This window comes from Spinacia oleracea, chromosome 1, assembly GCF_020520425.1.
Source record: "Spinacia oleracea cultivar Varoflay chromosome 1, BTI_SOV_V1, whole genome shotgun sequence".
NCBI lineage: Eukaryota > Viridiplantae > Streptophyta > Magnoliopsida > Caryophyllales > Amaranthaceae > Spinacia > Spinacia oleracea.
This window is the reverse complement of record NC_079487.1, coordinates 43,107,159-43,113,633: the sequence shown is the minus strand read 5'-3', so window position 1 is coordinate 43,113,633 and position 6,475 is coordinate 43,107,159. Positions and strand designations below refer to the sequence as shown.

The following is a 6,475-nucleotide window of genomic DNA, read 5'->3' as shown; positions in this document are numbered from 1 at the left end:
GCCATATATGTAGGGGTTTTTGCTTATAATTGGTTGTCTTAGCTAGTTTTCATCAAAGGCTTAGATTGGTTAAGATACTATTTGAGTGAGATAAAAAAACAGCAGTCAATCTTGCTTAGATTTTAGACATTCTTGTTCAAGTAATACGAACTGGTCTATCTTAGGCCAGTTAGATAAATTTATAGATTGAAATTGTGTCTCTGCTTTTTTAAAAGTTTGTTCACAATTCCAGTTGTAAATAATCTAAAAAACCCATCCAAATTTATACCCAGAGAAATTGATGTGGACTCTCTTAACCGCAACTGGCTAAAACTTTCTTACTCTGCAAACTAACATCATGAGTAGGACAAGAACTCCAGTTGCATAGAGGGAAAAAGCTCAAGTGCGGGCTCATTTTAAGGGGTTAAGTGCGGGCTTTTACATGTGCAGCACATGGCATGCCCGCACTTGATGTTTCTCAAGTGCTGCCAAAATTTTGGCAGCACTTGATGTTTCAAGTGCTGCCAATTTGCAATATGAGCCCGCACTTGACAAAATTTGTGCTGCCAATTTTGGAAATAAGCCCGCACTTGACAAAGTTTGCGCTGCCAATTTTGGAAATGAGCCCGCACTTGACAAAGTTTGTGCTGCCAATTTTGGAAATAAGCCCGCACTTGACAAATTTGGTGCTGCCAATTTCGATAATTAGCCGCACTTGACATAAAAATGGGCAGCACAAACATTAAAAAGAGCCGCACTTGATATATAAATGAGCCGCACTTGATCTAGAAATTTGTTATATAACTGATATCCCTGCTACATATATACAATTAGACCACGCTTACTAGTTAACCTCCATACATCACATAAAAAAAGTATCCACTTATATAGATAATTAAACTGAATAGTATATAATTGTAAATATAAAAATTGATTACATAACAATCCTATGAAAAACTAGCATCCATAATCTAAGATTCACTACAAGAAAATATCAAAGACAATAAATGGTAATGAAGTTTGCCAACTTTTCCCTAACTTAATTTATCTACTCAATGGTAAAAGGTTGCTCCCTCGGATTGTTGAATACCTAAAGAAGATCGGCCATCAAGAAAAAAAAATATGTTAGTTGTATTATAAATATTGTATAGTATAATAAAGTAAGACATAATTTGCTCACAACAATGAAATAATGAACCTTATAATAATAAAAATGGCTTATTTCTCTCTTAACTTTCAACCAATGAACCTAAATAAGTATTTTAAACTCTTTAATATACTTAGTTTTATGTTCCAAACACTCATTCTCACCTACTTTGGTCATGTTATGCACATTTAACGCTCGTTTGTTCATTATAGTTCATATTTTGACTAAAATGACTTATTTCGCTCCTAAGTTTCAACTAATGAACTTAAAAAAGTATTTGAAACCATTTACATGTTCATTAGACTTAGTATAATATTTCAAAGACTTATTCTCCCCTACTTTGGTCAACTTATACACATTTAAGGCTCGTTTGATTATTATAGGACAAATTTTGACTAAAATGGCTTATTTCGATTCCAACTTTCAACCAATGAACCTAATTAAATAAGTATTTTAAACCCTTTAGATGTTTAATATACTTAGTTTTATGTTTCAAACACTCATTATCACCTACTTTGGTCATGTTATGCACATTTAAGGCTCGTTTGTTCATTATAGTTCATATTTTGACTAAAATGACTTATTTCGTTCCTAAGTTTCAACTAATGAACTTAAATAAGTATTTGAAACAATTTACATGTTCATTATACTTATTATAATGTTTCGAAGACTGATTCTCACCTACTTTCTTCAGGTTATACACATTTACGGCTCGTTTGATCATTATAGGTCACATTTTGACTAAAATGGCTTATTTCGGTCCTAACTTTTAACTAATGAACTTAAATAAGTATTTTAAACCTTTTACATGTCAAATATACTTATTTTTAACTTTAAAATACTCATTCTCACCTACTTTGGTCAAGTTATACACATTTAAGGCTCATTTCATCATTATAGGCCATATTTTGACTAAAATGGCTTATTTTAGTCTCAACTTTAAACTAATGAACCTAAATAAGTATTAAATACCCTTTACATGTTTATTAGACTTATTTTAATGTTTATAAGCCTCAATCTCACCTACTTTGGACAAGTTATGAACCTTTAAGGCTAGTTTGTTTATTATAGGTCGTATTTTGACTAAAATGGCTTATTTCGCTCCCAATTTTGAACTAATGAATCTAAATAAGCATTTTTAAACCTCTACATGTTTATTAGACTTATTTTAATGTTTCTAAGATTTATTCTCACCTACTTGAGTCAAGTTATACACATTTAAGGCTCGTTTGATCATTATAGGTCACATTTTGACTAAAATGGTTTATTTCGGTCCTAACATTCAACTAATGAACTTAAATAAGTATTTTAAACCTTTTACATGTCAAATATACTTAGTTTTAAGTTCAAATACTCATTCTCACCTACTTTGGGCAAGTTATATACATTTAAGGTTCGTTTGATCATTATAGGCCACATTTTGACTAAAATGGTTTATTTTGGTCTCAACTTTAAACTAATGAACTTAAATAAGTAATTAAAACGCTTTACATGCTTAATACACTTAGTTTTATGTTTCAAAGACTCATTATCACCTACTTTGATCAAGTTATGTACATTTAAGGCTCGTTTATTCATTATAGTCAGACTAAAATGACTTACTTCGCTCCTAACTTTCAACTAATGAACTTAAATAAGTATTTTAAACCCTTTACATGTTCATTAGACTTTGTTTAATTAATGTTTCAAAGACTCGTTCTCAAATATAACTTCAACTAAGGCCAAAGCTGACAATCGGTGACAATCGGCAACCTGGCTTAATCGCAAAGCAAACACCAACAATCAAATTGAATTTGAGCAAAAGTCCATTCGGGCATAAAATCACATTTATTTGTCACTGAAACATGGAATTTCCATTACCCCTATAGTGCTCAATTACAAATTAATAATAGTAATTAGTTTCATAACATGGTTACTTAAGAGCCACAAACTAAGCAATGCACAACGGCAACCTCATTTTACATGATTCACTGTAATAAGTCCTTAAGCCACCAACGCAACTCAGTGCCTATTTGACACAGAAATAGTAAGCAAAGCTCCACAGTACAATCCCGAAAAAAATATACATCAACAGCAAGTCAGCAAGAGATTAACACACTCCCAGAGCAAAGTAACCTCAATAATTGAACTTCCAACATAAAGTGCTTCAAACCTTCTTATTTTATTTTTAAAAAGCAAATATCCAACACCAATTATAAGAAATGAGATCCTAAAAACCCATAGAACAGTAGAACCGAACTCCAGCTTAACTAGCACCATGAACAACTTTTTCTTTAAAAATTTAATGATCAGGTAACCCTAGAAATTAGAAAGAAAGCTAAAGGAACAAGAAACTGACCGCTTGATGCTTTAGAGCAACACATTGAGTGACAATTGCTGCTGAAAAAAGATAATCTCTCATTGCACATCATTCTCTGGAGAGAAGTCAGAAACAACCACCTCATCATCAGCCTTACGCAAGTCCTCTAACTTCACTCCTTCACCTCCATAACCCTCGTTAATACAAGCTGGAAATTTCTTTTTCGCACTTAAGGTCTGCTCCATAGCCAAGGGCAGCTCCCGATCTATACAATAAATAAAGTTACATTTATCCTCGATTCAGAAATTGAGCTCAGGCATTATAAGATAAATACTACCATTAAAATCAGGGGTTCTTCGGCTAAGCGAACTTTGCTCTTCATCCAATTTCTTCAGGATGTAAGGTTGCACAGAAGAATTAACTTGAGGTTCGATATTTCTGCATTAGAGAATGAGATCCGTTAAAATATTTACATTTAGAACAAATATTTCGGCAAAATGAACTTATAGAGACACCACAACATGCATATGAAAGCTCATAGTCCAAAAGGTGGCCCACCCATCACAATCACCAACTCTGTAGGCAGAAGAACAGGAAAGAGTCTCCTGGTCCATATCCAAGAATGAACTCTTTCTTAAAGAAGTACCCTCTTCTGATCCATTACATTCAGCATCAAATGAGGCTATTTGCCTATTTGGTTACAACAGAGTACCTAACCAATGTATGTGATTAGTTGGAATGGAACTAAGAGGCCAAAGAAATAGAGGAAAAAATACTCCGAAAACTCAAGAAGCAAGATACTTAAAGCAAATTTAATGAACATAAACCAACTAGGTTACCAGAAAGCAACAATATTGACTTAATACATACACCAAAGAATCCAAAACTAAAAATTACATGTATAGGAAACAACATACTATCAGATGTAACTGAAGGTTCTGCCGGGGGATGTCCGAAGCCATTAGTCTCAACCATCATCTGCAATAAGATGAAATAGCCAATTCAGCAAAAAAAATTGCCTAACAAAGTGCGTAATGAAAAGAAGTCAACCATGATCAACTGATGTAACCAGATTCAGCAAATAAAGGCATCTACCCAGAGTTCCAATTTAACCATGGAATAATCTACCAAAACTAGCACCAAGGCAAGTAAACAACTCGATCTAATCTGCATTTCTAGTACTACGACCCAATAGATTTCTAACAATATAATTTACAATCATTAAAAGTATAAAACTTTAATTATCCCATCACAATCCCCTCGACTTCATCTCAATTTTGACAGAAATGTACCTCATATCCAGCCCCCATAAGAATAACACCCAAATCTTGAACTGAAGCTCTGGGCAGTTATTCTGAAAATTCCTGCTTGTAAACAGCCTCTGGTGACTTTAAAAAATTCCATCTGTTGGAATAACATACACATGTAACTATAGTATCCTAAGATGTTATGAAGCAACTGTAAAATTCATAGCATAAAATTAAAAGGACCTTCGTGCGACCTTAACCAAGGGAATCTGTGTAGTGTATGTACCAAGAGTCCCAACATTCCCATGAAAATTAGCAATGAGAACACGTAGTCAAACCCGAGAGAACCCACTTCCAAGTGAAATATCCAAATGCAGGATGATCTTTTGGGTATCCTTGAGAATAAAAATCGGGAGACTCGCCTTGATCAATTAAAGTACCTGGAACATTGATTCAAATACATAATTCGAGGATATAAAACAACTTAATACTACAAACATTAAAACCTGAGGATATAAAACAAAATAATACTACAAACATTAAACCTAAAAAAAATCAGTTTAACAGGACATAATTCATCAGATTTATTCGACAAACATTTTACTGAATTGATCAGTTTAATTATTAAACTACTCTATGTATTAATCAATTAACATCAACGGTTCGATCTAAAACTTTGAATGAAAGTCTCTTCAACAAATGATATAAAGAGTTAGGGTTTGTAAATTCAATCGAACCAGCTCAAAGAATCAAATAAATTACTCATGATCAACAAAATAAAAGATAGAAACATTAAAGATTAACCAAAAATCAAATAAATAGAAAGTTAGGGTTTGTAAATTGGGGGTTTTGATTTTATTCAAATTCAACTTAATAGATGAAGAGAAATAGGAAATTACCGATCGATAGGGTAGCAAGGATGACAAACCCTCAGCCACCACCCTTCGCCACCGTTGGCGGTGGAGATACATGGTAGTGACGAGAGAAAGATGGAGCAGGCGAGAACACCACCAACGAGACAATAGCAGCGCCGATGAGAGGAAGTAGTTGAGAAGTTGCACCACCACCACCACTAAAAACCTTACCCAAAACACAGAAAGCATACAATAATTCAATAAAACTTAGGTTTTAAGTTAGAAACGTAGAACATATAAGGGCAGAGCAGAGCGCACCGACGGTTAGGGGAGGAGGAAGAGTAGAGCGCAAGGGTGGCAAGGCAGAGGAGGGAGGCGCGGAAGAGATGGGTGAGCGTGTGTGCAGGTGAGTTTCTTCGTTTCGCGGCGCCGCAGAGCAGAGAATGTGAGGGAAGGAGATGAAGAGCGGGAAAATGAAAAAACAACTAAGGCCCCTTTCTTTTTTTTAGAAAACTTTTTAGAAACCTTTTGTGCGGCAAATTCGAATGAACCCGCACTTGAGTTTAAAGCCCGAACTTAAAGTCAAGTGCTGTCAATTTTCGAAAATAAGCCCGCACTTGTGAAAATGTTTTTTTTTTTTTTTTTTTTTGTGTGCTCTCAAGTGCTGCCAATTTACTAAATGAGCCGCACTTGAAGGGAAGCACATGACGATTTTTCCTCTAGTGATTAATACTGAACCGCATTTATTAGACTTAACATTAAATGCATACTTGGACCAAGGGCATTATTTCCTTCAGTCTCCCACTTGTCCTTAGGGACAAGTGTGCATTTCCTAATTCCTTTGTCGCTCGATGCTTTCTCTTGAACATAAGGTAAGAGTTGTCATCCTTATTATGTCCAGAGGTGTTTCTCAGTTTCAGAGTTCAACTGATCAAATAAACAGATAATC

At 34.3% G+C, this 6,475-nt stretch overlaps 1 long non-coding RNA gene across 4 annotated transcripts; it reads right to left on the bottom strand.

Annotated features, from left to right (window-relative positions):
• Positions 1-846: 846 nt before the first annotated feature.
• Positions 847-6,031, bottom strand: LOC110779547 (uncharacterized). Of its 4 annotated transcripts, none has more exons than XR_008929780.1 (9): positions 5,845-6,031; positions 5,572-5,752; positions 4,916-5,112; positions 4,718-4,829; positions 4,343-4,403; positions 3,947-4,137; positions 3,763-3,863; positions 3,465-3,690; positions 847-1,069 (listed from the first exon to the last, which is right to left on the bottom strand). It is a non-coding gene; the product is annotated as an uncharacterized lncRNA (long non-coding RNA). The 4 variants fall into 4 exon arrangements; XR_008929856.1 differs by having other exon boundaries at positions 3,984-4,137; positions 4,323-4,403; positions 5,845-6,030; XR_002537798.2 differs by having other exon boundaries at positions 3,984-4,137; positions 5,845-6,028.
• Between the last annotated feature and the right edge of the window lie 444 nt (positions 6,032-6,475).